Consider the following 14,354-nt stretch of genomic DNA (forward strand, 5'->3'; position numbering starts at 1 on the left):
ATTCTTACATGAAACATTTTTGATTAATGAATAAATAACATAAATAAGTGCTCCTGCTCCCTTGAATTTAGTTCAAATATGTGTTACAAAGATATAAACTGAAGGCAAAAATATTTCATTATTATCAAAAACTGTAGCCATCATGAACGAAATGCTGTGCGAAAATGCAGTAACCTCTGGGAAATAGAGATGGCGTTATTTATTGGTGTGCATAACATTGCACAGGTGTGTCTAATAAAATGGTCAGTGAGTTTATTTACCCCAAATTTATTTATTCTCATGTTCAGGTGACAATTAGGTGGATAAGCACCACCATAAAAGTAACAGGTAAAATTACATGCCCCTCCGATGTTGACATTTTCTCTCCTCTATCTTTCTGAGCCATGACGTCATTTTGACTCGGACTTCGACAAGATACGCCCCGCCCCCCGGAACTCTTTCATTGGTCTTATCCGGCTGCATACACCTGCCTGAGGGGGCATATTACCGTGATAAACTGCACCATTACGTTCATTGTGTCGTCGTTGCTGACTCTGCTGAAGTTTATAGTTAGCTAAAGTTAAGCTAGGTTATCCTTTAGCATGCTAACATTAGAAGATAAGCGTGACCGACACAACGAGGCACGCCATGACTTCTCATGTCATGGACAAGCGGGTTGAAATGATACTGAGAACTTATGGAGTTACTGTTAATTCAAACTAGTTATAAACTTACCATTGAGGCAAACCGTTCCCTTCAACAAAGTCGACGCTCAGCCAAGCAGCTCTGCACTCTAGTCTCCCTGCTGATAAAAGGTAAATATGGAGAACGCGGCAGAGTAGGAGCGCCCTCTACTGGATAAATAATAGAACACAGACTGAGACAGCACGTCTAAATAGTTTTATCCCTTGCTCTTTATTGGTGAAAATTAAAGTGTTAACTGGCATCTATCGGCAAACGTTTGGCCATCATTTTTAATGTCTATAATCGCCCGATTACATTGGCCAGATGATTTATCGGTTGGGCCCTACTTTGAACAACATTTCACTACATGTCATGCCCATTTTTGCCACTTTTAATCCTGCTATACAACCATTTCAGCCCATTTGTGCCACTTTTAAACCAATATAGGCTATGGGAAGCCCTTTTAACACTTTTCATGCACATTTTTGCCACTTGATCGAATTTTTGCTTATTTTAACCAATTTTTGCTACTTTTACAATCCCATTTCACCACTTTTTTCACCAAATGTTTACCATTTCTATGCAATTTTAGCTATTTTAACCTGTTTTGATTCTGTTTTTAAGAAAAGGGATTTACATTTTTGAGAAGGCTTTATTCTACAGCATGAATGAATTTTAAAAAATTGTTGCTTTTACAAGAGTGGTTATTATTCAGGCAAAATATCAAAATATGGCTATTACAGCTTAACTTTGCTAGGGACTATGATCTTGGAGACTTCATGGTCCCCCAGTTTGGCTGGGCCCCAAAGCTCCCCCCTTGTGGACGGCCTTGTCTGCACATGACTATTCTTGAATGTGCATGGCCGTGTTCAACCACCTTCAGGTACAGTGGGGGTCCTGGGTCTATGGCACGTTTATTTTCTGGGTTGCAGGCTGAAAAGTTTGAATCCCTCTCTTACGACAACAACCTGTAGAGATAATGTCCAAAGGAGGGATTGTATGGGGAGATCTAGAGGAAATTTAACTTAAGGGAGAGCCCAGAACATCACCTCTCTTGAGGCCAGCTCACAAACAGGATTAGACGACAAATTCTCAGTGGAAAAAAATATTCTGACTTTATCTGTGACACCTCTGGCAAGATAGAGAACCAGAAATTTGCAGGAGCCATACTTTTGACTTCAAAACTTTGGTCTGTATTAGAGTCAGCTGGATGAGCCCAGCATGAGGCCTGCTGAAAACTAGTGGGGGGAAAGTCTGCAAAGCACCCAAGGGTATACTTTCTCCTGGGACCCCCTGCTGTTTTGTAACCATTCAGACAAGTCAGCCACATGCTCTCCTGTGACGCACTGACGATAGACCACACAACTCGGAGCCTGAGCTTTGGCAAGGCTTGTCAGAATCACTCTGCAGACTTTGTAAGAATGAGTTCTCTTTGAAAGCCACAAGCTGTGTATCATACAAAAACATTGAGCTTAGTGGTTGCACTTATTTTTTGGAACATCTCCACAGTATAACCAAGGAGTTTGTGTTTTTTTTCTGCCTAAAAAACACTCTTTTGTGCTTTTTCATTTCAGTTATAAAGCTTGAAAGGAAAAGCTGTTTATCCTGCCTGTGACATGTTCTGCTGATCTACTAAAAAACAGGTAAATAGGGCTCTCAGTCCTAATAATAGTAAATAATGACAAAAAGCTTGGGTTTCAGTTCAACCACTGCATGAATATACAGTAAATATATCAAATATACACAATATTCACTGCATTTTTACCATATTCTGCATTGCAAAACTGCACAAGCTCTGTCAGGCTGCAGGGGGATCAAACGGGACCATTCCTTTTCAAGTCCAGCCACAAATTCTCTGAGGTCTGGGTGTGACTCAGCCACTCCAGAACATTCACCTTGTTGTCTTCAAACCATTTCTGTGCAGCTCTGACAGTATGCTTTTGGGTCATTGTCTTGCTGGAAAATAATTTTTTTTCTCCCAAGCCGTAGTTCTCTTGCAGACTGAATCAGATTGTCTTCCAGACTTTCTAATATTTAGCTGCATTCATTTTACCCTCTTCCTTGACAAGCCTTCCAGGGCCAGCTGCTGAGAAGCATCCCCACAGCATGATGCTGCCACCACTGTGCTTCACAGTGCATTTGTGGCAAAGTTAGAATAGTTTTGGATTTTTCTGAGTTTTTATTTATCTTTTTACATTTACTTTTAAATTCAGTTTAGTAAGAATTTATTCTTAACATTTATTTACTAGTTTAGTTTAGCTTTTGTTTTGCAGAAATGTTTAATTTAAGTTTAGTTTTTTTATTAGTTTTTTTAAATTATTGTCTGAAAGAATGTTCCTATATTTTGCTGCATTCATTTTACCCTCTACTTTTACAAGCTTCTCGGGCTGGCTGCTGAGAAGCATCCCCACAACATGATGCTGCTACTGCTGTACACTTCACATTGGGGATGGCGTTTTTGTAGCAAGGTTATCATACAGTAGTATGGATTTTTTAATGTTTTTATTCTTATTTTGTATATATTTTCGTCTTAAAATCCAGTTTAGGTTGACTTTATTCTTACCTCTAGTTTATTATCTTTTTTCCCCTTTGTTCAGGAATGCTTTGTTTTACTTTATTTTTTAAATCAGTTTTAGTTTTAGTTTTTTCAACAATAAGTGATTCTGCTCAGGGGCAAGATCCAAACAGGCCAGAAAAAGTAAAAATCATTCATTTTAAAAACGTTTTTTTTTTTTTTTTTTTTAATTTATTCAAATTTGATTTTTAGATACAACTCAGTCCCTAGAATAAACCTTTGAATGAAGTTTTCTTCAATGAAACCAAACCTTTTTCCACTCTTTAGGCTCAGTCAGAAGACCAGCATCAAAGACTAAAACTGAGGAGATTTAACTCAAATTTTATTTTAGTTAGTATATCAAACAAAGAATAATGTTTTGGTTGGCTTAAAAAAAGGTATCATAGGTTTTCATTAAGTTTTAGTTAACTAAAATTATTTTTTAAATTTGCATTTTAGTTATTTAGTTAGTTTAAGCTAACTATAATAACATTGGTTTGTGGTGATGTGCAGTCTCTGGTGTCTGCCAGACATACTTACATATATTCCTCTTTATTTTTCCGCATTCATTTTACCTCTACCTTTACAGGCCTTCCTGGGCTGACTACTGAGAAGCATCCCTACAGCATGATGCTGCCACATTTGTGGTGATTTGCTGTGTCTGGTGTCCACCAAACAGTTCTGTCTGATGACCAAAATGCACCATTTTGGTTTGAACAGACTAAATAAATAAATAGTCTCCCACATGCCTTTTGGCAATTTAATCTGGGTTTTCTTCAACAGTGGCTTTCTTTTTGCCACTCTCCCGTAAAGTTTGGCTGGTGAAGAACCCGGTCAACAGTTATTGTATGCAGAGTCCCTCCCATCTCAGCTGCTGAAACTTGAAACTTCTTCAGAACTGTGTCTTGGCAGCCTCTTTCACTAGTCTCCTTCTTGCATGGATCCCCTGACTTATACTTTTCAATAAGTTTCTTGGGGTGTTCTTTTGCCTTCATGGTGTAATGGTAGCTAGAAATACTGATTCACCAGTGACTGGACCGTCCAGACACAGGCGTCTTCATACTACAGTCACTTGTGACACATTCACTGCACTCAGGTGATCCCAAGTTCACAAGTTGTAAGACTACTAGCACCAATAGGCTGGGCCTCTTTAAAGGGGTTTTCATTGAAAAGACAAGCCAAATTATAACAATGATTGTTGTTTTAAAAGATCAATAAAAGGGGAAAAAATCCAAGGGGGTGAATACTTTTCATGGCCGCTGCATGTATCTCTGCAGAGGAAGTGCCATGTTGTACAAATGTAAAGCCACACATTTTTATTTCGTCTGCTGAGACAGACTGACTATGTCTGCCTGGTTGGCTTTGGTAAAACTTGGCTTTGATTTGTGTTTACCAGAGCTCAGCCAGCTCCTTTTGAATCCCTGCCTGAGCTCGTGATCAGAAAAAGTGTTCTGTTGTCATGGTAATCTTGTTTCAACCTTTTTACAACTTGAATTGAATGTAGACAGAATATGAAACTCAAATTTTATTAGTTTTAATTAAGATTATATTGTCAGCCTGCTCAGGGCTCATGCAGATTTCCTTGCACCCATCTGTTTCCTCTGCATTAACCCTTTCTTCCTCATTGTCTTTCCTCTCATTCCTTCTCTCCTGCAGCAACATGTAATACTCTAATCTCCCCCACCACCCTGCCAGATATTCCTCCACATCTCACCTCTCATTCTAGTTTCCCCTCTTCCCTGAGTGCCACGGATCCTCTAGCCTCCACCTGCCACCTTCCCCTTTCATGCTGCAGATTGGTGCAGCCGGCTGTCACGATGCCGAGCTTGTTGCACAGCGACTCGCAGGTATGGCCTCCTTTTTATGATGACACAGTGTCGTAGCGATGAGTTACACTTTCAAACAGTGATTTGATGTCACAGCTGTCAGCGCTTCACTTAGCAATGCAGGAGGCGGCTGCTGTATCCCCTCAGGGAACACGTTATCTGACAAACTAATGAGCGCCACACAGACGCCAAGTCGTCACAAAAATTTCCTACTATACGATACCTGTATGAAAGTCCTCTCTAACCTGACAAAACTGTAAAACATGCACTTCTAAAGGCTGTCTTTATACTCTCTGATATCTTGGTTGCAACATTTTTACAGTAAAAGTTTAAAAACTCTTATTCCTGTGCTGTATGTGGAAGACTTAATTTAATACCCAGTAATTAAAGGACACTTCTGCACGCTGCAGTTTTCTTGGAAGAATAAGATAGAGGCACTGGAATTGCCTGTTAGTGTAGCACCTTCAAATTAACACCTGAGAGTCGAATCAGCATCAGCAGAAGCAGTTTGACACACCTAAATTTAGAAGTGTCATTGACACACTATAGGAATCAATGCTGTCTGTTCCTCTGAACAATCGTCTTTAGTACTTTCCACACGTGTAAGCAGTGTTTAAATGAAGTCATCACAGCTCCATATGTTGACTTTCCTGATCTTAACATTTCAATATGCAAATGTGGTTGCAAAACTTAAGCATCAGAAATAATGTTGATTTCTTTGAGACCCATTGTGGAAACACTGGGTGAAAGTATCTCAATTTGGCATGTCACAGATTATCGCTCCAGATTTCATCTCCAGTGAATATTCCAGTCGACTGTAAGTGATAGTTTTTAGAAAGTGAAAGCGTTTAGGAACAACAGCAACTCTGCCATGAAGCTGAAGACCATGTAAAATGGTGTCAATGTAAGCACAAAGTCTGTGCGGCAGGAGCTTCATGGAATGGGTTTCTGTGGCTGAGAAGTGGCATACAAGCCTCACATCATTAACCTGACACATCAGATGGATTTGTTTCACACATCCATCTGGAAAACGTTCAATACGTTTGGGAAAAGGCAAAGAATTTGAAAAAAACTCAGAGGGTGATTGGATGAATGTTCTGTCTGTCACATCTTTACGGGCCAATCAGAACAACTAAACACGAGACGCAGCCGGGACTGAGGTGGGCATGCGCTGCCACCGAGGAATAACGCGAACCATGGCGACTGTAGACATGTCAGTACATGACTGTTGTTGTTTTTGAAAAGAAAACAACTCACTGCTATTGTTTGTCCTTCTTTTAACTAAGAAAGGTTGTCAAGTTCTGATAAAACTGGCACTTTAGCAGCATCCACGCTAATCTCTTCCGCCATAATTGCACTGGCTGCTTGCTTACGTCACGACTCCGCCACACCTGGAAGTACTGCCCCTCGTCACTGATTGGTCCTGTCACTTTCTAACTGGGCCCAGACAGTTCAGATGGGAGCTTTGCAAGATGGATTCGCCAGTGAGAAACATGGAAACAGTCGAATCCATTTGGCATTTCAGGTTAGTTTGTTGGTTAGTTGGGTACAAATATCAGCATAGGGCCGGCCACACACTACAGGATTTTAAGCCTGATTTGAGGCAAGATTTGCCTCCCCCAACAATCGTGGGTGCGTATCCCAAGTGGAGCATCGTTGCAAAGGACTATTTATAAAGTGATATTATTAGAAAGTGAAAGCATTTAGGAACAACAGCAACTCAGGCACGAAGCTGCAGACCACTGGGTGGGGTCAGGGACTGCTGTTGCTGACGCTGCTGATTCTATAGCTGAAGAGTTCTGAGCTTCCACTGATGTCAGCACAAAAACAATTGGGTGGGTTCTTCATGCAGTGGGTTTCCATTGCCAAGCAGCTGCATGCAAGCCTCACATCACCGTACCGGGTCCAGTACCGAGTGTCTAATGGAGCGGTATTAAGCAAACTAAGACTGGACTGTGGAGCAGTGGAAACGTGTTCTGTGGAGTGACAAATCATGCTTCTCTGTTTGGCAGTCAAATAGGTTAATCTGGGTTTGGTGTATGCTGGGGGAACGTTACCTTCCTGACTGCATTGTGCCAGCTGTGAAGGTGGTTTGGGGCAGTTTTTCAGGGTTTGGTCGAGGCCCCTTATCTCTGTGTAGGCGTCACCATACCAGAAACATTCTGGACAATGCTATGCTTCCAACTTTGTGGCAACAGTTTGGAGAAGGCCTTTTTCTAGTCCAACATTAGTGTGCCCTAGAACACAAAGCAAGGACATGGTTTGCTGAGTTGTGTGTGGAAGAACTTAACTGGCCTGCACAAAGCCCTAACCTTACCCCCACTGAGCATCTTTGGGATGAACTGGAATGGAGATTTTGAGTCACCCTGACCTCATAAATGCTCCACAGAATGAATGAGCTCCCCAAAACACTCTGAAATCGTGTAGGAAGCTTTCCAGGAAGAGTGGAGGCTGTTATAGCTAAAAAAGGGGAGCAACTCCATATAAAGTACATTTCTTTGAATACAATATTATTACTGTTTATGGTCCAAGGGTTGAGATACATGTTAAATTCAGTTCAAAGTAAATTTGAGTTTCTCATCCTTATTACTGGCTGTTTGTTTTGATCTGAAGCCTGCATGCATCTGCAGACAGTGCACCGTAGCAGATGTGTAATTTAAAACTGCCGTCATTGCATTTGCGGCCATATTGATCCTGCAACATCTGTATCGATACACCTATCAGTGGGGAGCATGTGACAATATATTGCCATATGGATTTTTTGAGTACAGGGCTATTTTTCAGCCAGTGCGCAGTCATTTCATTACACAGGATAATTTTATGTCCCTACAGGAAACCAAGTCAGATTTGTCTTCCAGGCACAGGTGCTCCAGCAGCACCCAGGCAGAATTTACACAAGCCACCTGTATCCAGATTACAGCACACAGTTACTGCAAATTAACCAGCATGAAACAAGACGCCCTGCAAGGCAATGATCCACACGGTAATCAGCTAAACTGCAACAACATCAACATAGTTTGGCACCAACAAGAGCACATGCCACGGGTTTGAATGGATCAATAAAAGAGATTGGACTCTGTAAAACCAGCCACAAAAAATACAATCTTCACCCTCACAGTTTTACCACTGTATGAATAAAATAAGCAGTGTCGCAGGCTCACACTGTAAAATAAGGCTGCAAAATTCTCACACAGGCAAATGCATTCCTCATGCATTTCAAGCTCTTTTTCAGGAGCTACTCTAACTCTTGGTGACAAGTTTGCAAAACAAATAAAAACAAGCATAAGTTCATTCCTGCTGGCAAATTGAAAAGGATGAATTAAAAATGGCTTAGTTATATAAATGAAAAGCCATTTTGTCCCAAAATCTTTGCATAAATTTGTTTTTTTTTATTGGACTTTCTAGTACTGCGGGAATAATGTTCGTCCCTGACACACACAAAAAACCCCTAATTCCATTTAAACTTATTAAAAACAATTGACGTCAAACATATTCAAGTCCATGCATAACAGACTCACTTATATCAAACTAATTAAACCTATCAAAGTAAAAAAAGGCCAGATGGGGCTCTTCAGTAATGTTAGGACTAAGTGTTACCACAGAGAGGTAAGAAACCTTTCCCACTGCCAGTCCTGAATGAGGTTTTTGTTCTGCCCTTATTTTTAGATTAATTATAGTACATTAACAGTGTGGGCCCTCTCTGGTGGGTCATATTAAAATGAATAAGAGCCCCTTTTTTGCTCATGAATGCCATTTAAGAGAAATCTGCCAATGAATCAGAGAAAAGAAACTAGACTCCAGCTGTATCAAGAGTAGCATGTTATAGCCATCAATGCAACTGTGTTACTCTGTATTGTCAACCATATTCTTTTCCTAAAGCCAATACCATAAGAAAGGGTTTTATCACAGAGTTAACCTCAGGACCATCATGAGCATATATGGGCTAACTTGTTACAAAGTAATCCATTAGAGTACAGAGATTACTTTTCTGTTACAAGTTACCTTTACATTTCAGGAAATTTGTTATTTGTTTCTTAAAAACAAATTAATCTATCTTTTGTCACTACAAAAAGAAAAATCCAGAAGCATCTACACAGTTTCTGTTTTTCTCCTTCCTATTGGCATGTTGGCACATAGCCACATACCAGTGTTGTGTGTGGGAGTTGCTAACAGACTAAGCAAGAGAGAAAGCAGAGAGACTGGTGTTGCACAGTTGCATTATCAGTGAAGTTATCCATGGAATTTTAATGCTGGAAAAGTGTTTAAGTTCAAAACTCCTGTTGTATGATTAATTTAATTGAAGTATGCAGCATTACACACCCTTTGGCTAATACTGTATGCCTCTACCCAGTTCATGAAAGGGGAACACACATCCGACATGCTGTATATCTCAGACAGAAAGTGCTGATATATACCAGTACTACGTATTTCCATTTTTAATTTTTTTTTTTTAATTTAACTTTAATTATAAAGTCTGGCAGCTATACATTCATGAAATAACCATATAGCAAACATTACAGACTAACAAACATTTCATATATTAAACAGAAAAAAACTGTCAGAGGCCTTATACAGCATTAAATTATGTAGCAAACCATTTCAGAAGGTAGTTACATAAACAGTTGGCTCACTTTAGCAAACGTAGCTAAAGCTGATGTAGCTATGTAATATAGATACGTAGCTTACATATCTTCTTTGTTAGTTTAGTTAGTCAGTGAAGTTTATTTTGAACATGTAAAGTAAAAATGTACAGAAAAAGGTCTTATACCTTCAGAAGATACATACAGAATAAATAATAAATGAAAGAAATGAAAACATTGAAGAAACAAGATTACATTTTTTAAAAGGAGCAGGAAGTAAAAACTTTTCCACAAATTACAACAGTTCATTATTACACTTCCATATTGGTATAATTCCACATTGTAATTTTTATGTTATTCAGACATGTTTTACTAAATATAGATAAGCCAGATATCACAACGACCTATGTCTTACACCAAAAATCCTTCTAATTCAACTATGCATCAGTATTTAAACATGTCAGTAGAAAAATAGAATTGCTACACTTCAGCTATGGTAGCTACCTAGCAACAGTAGCTGCGTAGCTGCGTTTTCTATAACAAAGTTAGCTTTAGCAACATGTGCTAAGCCTTACCTAGGGTTAGGGCTAGGCAGAGGGGACAGCTCTGGGTATCCACCAGTGCTGGCTTGATTCCAGATCAGTCCAGCTGGATGTTGCCCACGTACACGCTAACCCTCCCCCCTCCTTCTGCAATCTCTTTCCTCTGCAGGCCTGAGCCTAGGGTTAGGGTAGGGCAGGGAGGATGGTTCTTGGGTTTCAGCTGGGGCCTGGGTTGCATCCTGAGTGACCAGACTGGATGTCTCCCACGTGCAAACTAACTCCACTTGCCTTCAAGCCAACCTTGTTCCAATACTGCAGGCCTTCCTAAAGGTTAGGGTTAGGCAGAAGGACTGCTCTGGGTATCAGCCAGGGCCCTGGCTGCATCCTGAGCAGTCTCACTGGACGTCCTCCATGTGCACAATCGTCAAGTCACTAGTCTTTTGATCCCAGTACAAGACTGGCTTCTAGTTCTACTTCCAGTTAAGGGCCAATATAGTATAATAATTCTTTCACTGTTTGCCATTGTAGATACATTAGTAAAACCACTAACTCATTGACTCACCTTCTTGGAGAATATCCAGAGCTTCCTTAATGAAGAAATACACTGCAGGATTTAAAAGGTAATATTTATAACCCTAACCCTAACCCTAACCCTAGGGTTAGGGTTAAACTAACTAAATAAATCTTTAAAACATGATAATAATCCCATTGTCACTCTAACCTCAACAATCTGTGACTCAAATGTAGTAGAGTGCTTTATTAGATAAAAACGCCAGGTTAGTATCATGTTTGTTTCTAACAGAAAGTCCAAAGAAACCAGACAGAGGTAGGCCAAAAAGCAGAGTAGAAGGAAAAAGCTACTGCTCTAGGATTTTCCTTTCAAAGGGGTCTAAAACACAGGAGGCAAGGGTCAAAAACCACAAAATGAGATCAATGCAGGCAAACAAAACCCATGGGGCAGGCAGAAATTGCCTGCCCCCCCAAAACAAGTAAAGACCAGGAAAAAAAGGACACAAAGGCAAGGCACTGAACTGAGAACCCGACATCTGATCCAAAATCAACTGGCACAGAAACAGGGGGGCACTGATAAAGCGAGGCTAATGGGGCAAAGATGAGACAAATTAGGACAGAGCGAGCATAACTAAGAGGAAAACACACAAACATACACTTCAGATCCAACAAGAAAGCCGGCCTGTGAAAATGATGGCAAAACAGAAAAGGAGCAAGAATAGGGGGACCATATGTCCCGTTTTCAAGCTTCATATCCCGAGTCCAGACAAATATAAACACTTACAAACATTTCTAATGCTGTTTTAATTAACAATTGGCAGCAAAACACACTGCCTTTCGCCAGGATAACAAAGACAACCTTGAGCCAACTGTCAGTTAGTGTCATCGCTGGCGATGTTTCTATTTAAACTACCAGGAAACATCACAAACATTGATAATTCACCATCAGTGGCTTCTTGTTAAACATTAATGTCTTGTTTTCCTTCACTACAGGTGTTGCTGAGTCACTGCTGGGGAGGAGGATTTACTTAGTGTGTCTGAAATATTCCTGTCCTTTGTGAAATATTCTTGTCCTTACAGCATCGCTTAATGAGCCAAAGCTTAAACCTCTGACTGTGTGCCTCCATTAGTGGAGCAGTGGAATTAATTTCAAGCTTGGTCATTGGATTCACCGCTCACTGGGATTTTAACTTCTTCCCTGTAAAACATATTCACTCAGCTTAGTATTTTTTAATAAGCAACAAGCAATTTTATTAAAGTCTGCAAGAAAAATATGTACTTGAAGTTGGTGAGACTGCATTATTAACAAGGACAAATTCAATTTATGAAAAAGACTGCCATGTTTAAAAAATGGAAATAATGAGTGGTGGGGTAGGGCTGAGGGCAAACCTGGACGGGTCTCACTACGACCTGAAATGCTCTGTTGAACCTGTCCAGCTCTGCATGTTTGAGCTTCCAGAGCCACAATCAGACTCAGAATACTGACCTGCTCATCCTCAGGAAATTAAAATAAACAGACTGAGCTGCTCTGATGTAGACCTTTTGCACACACGTCACTCACTAAAGTGAACGCCGGAAGTGGTGATGGCACACTGGGGTTTAATCTAAGATACTACTCCTGTGGGTCAATGATTATGCTGAGATGTGTTCTGTGTATTTCATTTTTTAATCTTAAATTTAAAAATTTTGCTTTTTGACATATAAAGTCAGTATTTAGTAGATGCACCTTTGGCTGCAATCACAGCTCTGAGTCTGTGTGGATAGATCTCAATCAGCCTTGCACATCTGGACTCCATTCTTTACAAAACTGCTCAAGCCCCATCCGGTTGCATGGGGATCTGGCGTGAACAGCCCTTTCCAGGTCTTGGCTTTGACTTGGCCACTCCAGAACATTCACCTTGTGCCTATATTTTGTGGCAGTTATTTCACCCGTTACCTTTACAAGCAGTTACAGCTGCAGAGAAGCATCCCCACAGCATGATGCTGCCACCACCATGTTTCACAGTGGGGATAGTGTGTTTGTGAAGATGTGCAGTATTTGAACTAAAACACAAGATACTTGTGCCCTATACAGGAATCAGTGCTTAGTGAGGAAGTCCCTCATCCATTACTATTTGCCTTCACAATTCAACCGTGCAGATCGATTGGTAGTAAGAAACCTGCACTTCACCACGGTTGTCAAGTGGGAACCCTCCTTCATCAGTGTTTCATCCAGTTAGTCCTACGACACTTCCAGAGTGCTGAACAGTGATCTCTAACATCCCAGAGCGCACCCCTCCATGCCAGCTCTCATCATGCAAAAACGGAGACATCATGTTACCTATCTTACCACATGGCCCACACAGCCTCAACAGCATGCCACCTTCAAAACAAAGCGTCTTGTCTGATGGCCAAAAAGCACCATTTTGGTCTCATCAGACAAAATAATTGCGCCCCACTTGACCATGCAGTCTCCCACTTGCCCTCTGGTGAGCTCTAGTCCAGATTTATTCTGAGTTTTCGCCTATGAAGCTTTGACTGTTGAAGAACCAAGGCAACAGTTGTTGTTTGCAGAGTCTCTCCCATCTCAGCTGCTGAAGCTTGGAACTCCTACAGAGTAGTCATAGATGTCTTAGTGGCCTCTCTCTCACTTGTCTCCTTGCATGGTCACTCAGTTTGTGAGGATGTCCTGATCCAGGCAGATTTACACATGTGCCAAATTCCTTCCATTTCTTGATGATGGATTTAGCAGAAGTCCAGGGGATGTTCAGTGCTTTATAAACTTTTTCATACTCATTCTCTCACTTATACTTTTCAATAACCTTCTCTCTTAGCTGCTTGGGGTGTTCTTTTGTCTTCATGGTGTAATGGTAGCAAGGAATACTGATTTACCAGTGACTGGACCTTCCAGATACAGGTGTCTTTATACTACAATCAATTGAGACACATTCACTGCCCTCACGTGATCCCCCTTTCATTAATTGTGAGACTACTAGCACTGAATTAGGTCAGTCACTTTAAAGGGGGTAAATATTTATGCAGTCACTTATTTTACATCACATATTTTTGTTTGATTGACATTACTTTGCAGAAATGTTTTCACTTTGACATTAAAGAAGTCAAATAAAAGCCTGTATACATTTAAAGTTGACCAAAACTAGTTAACTCCTCTAGCTTACATCTGAACCCACTTTAATGCCCTGTCAGTCTGGATGCACTGTCCTCTCGGGGTGGTTTGTGAGCCTCACAGTCTGGTATGAAATGAATTCTGCCACTACAGCACTGGGAATACTGCACATCTCGAAAAGATCGAACCACTCACTGAAAGTGTTTCAAAAAGTTCCATGAGGCCTGCAAACAGCTGTATGACACTTGTGCGCAGAGGTGCAATCAGAGGACTGAATCTCTGCAATGATTTAAGGGGGCTCAGGGCTGGACTGAGGGCTTGCATCAAACCTGGAGATTGTAGACGTCTGAGCTGTCGTTAAGCTGTTGACAGAGGGACAGAATTTGTAGCCTCACCAGTCCTACTGCATCTTTTTTTTTTTTTTTTTTTGTAATATCCAGCACCCTTTTTTTTTAATTGGACAGCAGGGAAGGTGACATTTTCTTATCTCTGTCCACCCACATTCTTGAAACCAGGAGATTTTATATTCCTACCATCCCTGGTTTAAGTCATTAGTTGACTGTTGATTAAAAA

The 14,354-nt window shown here is 40.6% G+C and overlaps 1 protein-coding gene and 1 long non-coding RNA gene across 2 annotated transcripts in view; one reads left to right on the forward strand and one right to left on the reverse strand.

Moving 5' to 3' along the window:
- lamc3 (laminin, gamma 3) overlaps positions 1–798 on the reverse strand; it is a 217,703-nt gene extending 216,905 nt beyond the window's left edge. Inside the window, exon 1 of the mRNA XM_041811015.1 lies at positions 715–798. The gene's annotated coding sequence lies outside the window, so the exon portion shown is untranslated. The remainder of the gene's footprint in view (positions 1–714) is intronic.
- LOC121525168 lies at positions 473–11,953 on the forward strand. The gene is made up of 4 exons (XR_005993209.1): positions 473–794; positions 2,238–2,306; positions 4,944–5,064; positions 11,669–11,953. It is a non-coding gene; the product is annotated as an uncharacterized LOC121525168 (long non-coding RNA).
- Positions 11,954–14,354: the final 2,401 nt, after the last annotated feature.

This window comes from Cheilinus undulatus, linkage group 17 (assembly GCF_018320785.1).
Source record: "Cheilinus undulatus linkage group 17, ASM1832078v1, whole genome shotgun sequence".
Taxonomy (NCBI): domain Eukaryota; kingdom Metazoa; phylum Chordata; class Actinopteri; order Labriformes; family Labridae; genus Cheilinus; species Cheilinus undulatus.